Consider the following 5,239-nt stretch of genomic DNA (forward strand, 5'->3'; position numbering starts at 1 on the left):
CCAGGTTGGTATTTATGTTCGATCTCAGATTCCAATTCATTACAAGGATTGGAGGAAAATAGATGGAAGCTTCAAGGATAATGTCTGGAATAAATTAATGGTAAGATTTACATGTACTTTAATTTCGATGATAGCATCCATTATTCTTGAATATTAGTATGTTTTTCAAGTTCTATATCTACATGTTGTCCAGCCCTATGTATGGAAATTTACTTAATATGAAATAAACAAAAGTCACTTTGTTCATGTAGGAAGAATTTGAGCCTAATGTTCCCCAAGCAATGGCACGAGAAAGTTGAAAAGGACTTTCCCCAAAAGTTCGATCAACAAAGTATGCCCCGCGGAAAGAAATTTTTAGCGTAAGTCTTGGAGCGGGAAGAAGCTATTGCAGCATGCCCAGATGGTAAGGACCCAAATCATTGGGCTGTGTTTGTTAGAAATGAGAGTACCGCTGAAGTGAGAGCTAGAAACGCAAAGAATGCAGAGAATGCCAAAAAGAATATATATCGACATACTAATGGGCGGGACACATATGCCCATAAACTGGATAAAATGGTAGGTGTCTATTCTTGCACTAACGATTTCTTATCACGTTATGCTAACAACTATTAAGGATTTTTTTTGTAGGATAAAGAAGATCCTAGCAGAAAACATGGACGGGTAGATAGTTGGAAAAAAGGACATGAGCGTCGTGATGGAACTATATTAGCGAGTGCTCGGACCCATTATGTAAGTTTTAATAACATTGAAGCTTGAACTTACCTGTGTGTTGGTATTGTATATAGACTATGTTGCATATTGTATTACTCATATCGGTGGTTAATATTGTAGGAACAAGTGGAGGCTTCTCATAAAAGAAGAAAAAAGCAGCAAGCCGGTGGTGAGGGCGAGTAATGGAAGTAGACTTCGATAATGATGAGTTGTCCAAGTCTTTGGGCCCGACAAAGGGAGTAGAACTCGTGGAATCAGCTCCAACAAGTCTAAGAAGCAATTGCAACGCATGTATTGCCAAGGCATTATTGCAAAAAGCAAACTCTTCATCTAATTCGAGTTGAAGGGGGAAATGAATGAGATGAAGTCTTCCTTAGTTAATGTCATGGGCGTGTTAAAGGTGAGTTTGCAGTTTGCACTTGTGCTTTATTGCATACAATATCATTATGTATAACTAATTGTTACTATAAATTGTGTCGATGTACTTAAGGTCATCCAAAAGCAATGGAACACCGATTGCTCAACCACCGTCGCGACCAAAACAACACCGTAAACTGAAGTCGGTTCCAGTTCTATTCGCCACTTTCGACTCAACAAAACTTGATGAATATGTTTGCAAATTTGAATCCTCCTTCTGGGACGCTTGGTTCTTCACCAAATGTATCTTTATTAGATAGGGATGGTGTAGTGGTTGCTAAGGGGTATGTCATGACAGAGACAGCTGGAGATTGCAATGGCAGAAAAGTTCTCGCAGGTGAAAAAAAAGTCTACATAGAGGAAGTCTTGGTTGGTGATGCTCTTGTTTACGATGGGCCCCAAGATGGAGTTAGATTTTTGGATGGCTTTAGTGCAGGAGGTCCTTTAATTTGGCTCTAGTCAAGGATGCAAACTTTCTGAACTTGGAATTTTTCAGTATGGTTTGGTTACTTTATGTTTTGAATGTCGTTTGTTTTTTATTTAATATGGATGTCATAGTGACTTGACAAACTTATGGTCTTTTTTTGGTATGGATGAGTATTGACTTTAATATGTTAAATACTATATCTATTTATTAAATTTGATTGCAGTATATGTATGCTTGTTTGCTTAGCGTTGTTGAAGAAAGTACTAACCCATTTTAACTCCTCCACCAAAATCAATATAATTGGTTTGCACTGCCGGTCCCAAGCCCGGATAAAGGAGGAGGGAGGATGGTGGAGCCTTGGACTGTTTCCTGCAAACGCTATAAAGAGAAGAAGGAAGAAGTGGAGCCAGAGGGCAGAGGCTGATCCAGAACGAGATCAAAGGATCAGATTTATGTGATCGCACCGGGTTTAGCCACATTTTAGCATTTTGTCAGGTTTGGGGTGCAAATGACAAGTATAAAGCGGTTACCGAAGGCTCTTTACAGCTCCCTTCGTTCGAATGTTGTTATGTTTGACTTGACAAGGGTCGTTGAAGAATTGGTATATAATAGCATAGATGCAGCTTCAACCAAGGTATAAAATAAACCCAAGAATTGGTACATAATAGCATATTATCGTAATCATAGTTCATTATACTTATTATGTTACGACTTTATTATTATTATTATTTATACAACACATTATTTTTATAATATTTATTGTTATACTTGATTATTTGCTAGTAAGCTTTATCGAGTCCAGATCTTTAATCTCAATGCATTAAAACATTCCAAGGTACTTCTAAAGAAAGTTTAGTGGTAGTATTAGGGCTTCATTTTTTGTGTTTTGAGTTCTAATTTGCGAGAGGTTTCTATTATTTTCCTCCTATAAGATCAAGTGGCATATGTTGTTTCGTAAATGTCGCTATTAGTGTTCTGGCAGGTTATGTTAAAGTAGAGGATGATGGTGAGCATTCATTTTTTCTTTCTTGTTTAGATCACTCATGCATATGTTAAACTATAATAATGTTGCATTCATTGTGCATTCGATGCGGGATGTGGAATTACTCGTGATGGGTGGGTGTCTGTTAGGAGAAAGATACTGGTAACTATGTTTAGATATTTATTTCAATACATTCTTCACTTATTACTGGCACTCTTTAGGCCAAGTATCAATGAGAATAGGGATAATCCCGTATATAGCTCATTTGGGTTTGTCTTTCGATAGTGTCTAAAACTTTAAATATCCGCGAATAGTCGGCTTGAATTGGCTTGATCTATACTCCACATGAAGCAAACTGGCTTAAATTTAAACTTTATCATGCTTAGTGATATGTTGGAATGTCTTGATAGTTACCGAATTCAGCTTAGGAAGGAATGATCGGGTTCTCTAATCCTTGTCAAACAACAACCTCGCGAAAGCAACGCGATAGGAATCTGTGATTTTGATAATGCGGGGCATGCCAATAGGATTTATGATGCCTATTCCGGGTGATACCTGAATTTCATGTCAAAACTTGTTGAGTCACCCTCTAGATTGGAGATGCTACTTTAGTTTTTGCAAGTCTTCTTGGAAAAGTAATCAAGTTATTCAATGCAACATGAGTTACACAAATACGTGGTTTTAAAAGGAAATGCCTTGGGCCGGGTGATGATACTCCAAGGAATAGTGAAGAGATCTACAATTCAAAATAAAAAAATATACAAAAATCTCTGACTTAATCCAATATCCCCTCATATAATCCAATTACAAGTGTAGTTCTTCTCGCTAAGACGGGAAGCAATCGAGCTTGGGTCTCAAAGGTTCTAATATGAGAAGAAAAGGGTTTCTTTGAGAATGAAAGGAAGTGTGGTGGTAATGTACCAAATTCCTCCTCTTCCCCCTTCTAACTGATCCTCTACTCCGTGTTTAAGACCTGCTCCACCCCCAAACACACACACACACACCGACACCCACCCACAAGTTGGAGCCGTTTTTACATTTCAATTTCTCTTTTTGAATGGTACTGCAATGATTAGTCCAATGTGGTTAGTTTTTCGTTTGCTATTCCTTGTTGTAATGAGTTTTGTGTTGGATGTGAACAAGAACATCAAAATTTCACTACTTGGCTGAACCGATGTGCCTTCCAAAAACTTTGGTTTTCGAGGTGAAGCAATAAGTTCTCTTTCTGACATCTCCTTGTTAGAGGTCACAACAAAAGCTCATGGGAGACCTAATGGATATCGCAAGATCATAAAGGCATGCATTCTTCTCCTCTGTAGAGTTGATCTATGATCATTTTCTTGACCACTTTGGTTGGCCTCCTTTCTCGATGTAAATTTGTGGTGTCATCTCTATCCTACAGTTGTAAGTGTTTTTATATCTCGAATTGATGACAATAGGCAAGAGATGGGTACCACAGGTAACATCTTATGAATCATCTGTATAACGGTTAATATGTATAGGATAGGAGTGATAGGCACTCTCAAAATTTCGCTTGATTTGCTCTCGTTTACTTTATTTGAAAGTATCTGAAGAGTTTATTTTCCGGAGATAAAGGGATTCATATTGCAGCCATATTTTTAGATTTGATTGTTTTTGTTAATTGAACTGTTATTAATAAGAAATCACCATTAGCGATGAAGAATGTAAACAAGGAATACAATGCTTAATATGATAAAAGAGGGCTTTATCTGCTTATATTAAGGCTAGGATATCTTCATTTTGTGTTAGTCACAAATACTTTGAACCTAGGAACTTGGGCCAGTGTGATATTCCTTTAGCATGTGTCGTGGGTATACCCAACTTTTTGCCAAACTCACGAGTCAATCCGTGTGGAAACGTATTCACCATTCAGAAAGAGTGTTGATGTTTTGATCTAATTGAAGATGGACAAGAGAGATAGCGCAAGAGAGGAGAGCAAGATATATGGAGAGAGAGAGAGAGAGAGAGGGGGAGTTACAGTGTAAAATGGTACAAGGGTATAGCCATGTCCCATTTTACACCCACAACAGTAAAATGGTGGAAGGGTAGAGCCATGTCCCAGTTTACACCGTAACAGACGGATAGAGATAGTGAAAATAGAGAGGCATTACTTATATTCTAATATGGATTTAGGGTTTGAAGGTAGAAGAAAATCAGATCTATCAGGTTTTACTCTTTTGTAGAAAAATTATGATGCAATGTGACTTGAGTGTACATAATTATTATTAGGGCATAATTTATAAATTTCTAATCGGAATTTTAAATATGGCTCCATCATTGGGTTCTTTGGAAATTGTTCTAATCTGAATTTATAGATGCTCTATCATTGGCCTTGTTCAGAAATTGTTGCAAACATAAAGTGTACTTGTATAAAGAGTGTTAAACTGGGAATTGTTACAAAAAAGGAGAAATCTTTAGGGTAACAGGCTTTGTTCGATGCATGAGCCTTAAGGTCAAACTAGAATTATCAATATAGTTAAATTACGCATAAATATTTTATTTTTAACTTTTAGTTGTGACCCTGCTTGCTATAATACATAACATTTGCAAAGAGAAACTTTGATAATGCATGTGATATTCAGTGTATGATTTCTTTGGCAGATTTCTTTGAAGGCAGATGAAAAAGACGTGTATGTTTATCCACTAGAATTCTTAGCAAGAACAGATTGACTGGTTACATT

General features: G+C 37.0%; 1 long non-coding RNA gene across 1 annotated transcript; it reads left to right on the forward strand.

Moving 5' to 3' along the window:
- Positions 1–380: 380 nt before the first annotated feature.
- LOC147474729 (uncharacterized) lies at positions 381–864 on the forward strand. Its single transcript, XR_015209613.1, has 3 exons — positions 381–555; positions 628–729; positions 832–864. It is a non-coding gene; the product is annotated as an uncharacterized LOC147474729 (long non-coding RNA).
- Positions 865–5,239: the final 4,375 nt, after the last annotated feature.

This window comes from Coptis chinensis, chromosome 9, assembly GCF_015680905.1.
Source record: "Coptis chinensis isolate HL-2020 chromosome 9, ASM1568090v1, whole genome shotgun sequence".
Lineage (NCBI taxonomy): Eukaryota > Viridiplantae > Streptophyta > Magnoliopsida > Ranunculales > Ranunculaceae > Coptis > Coptis chinensis.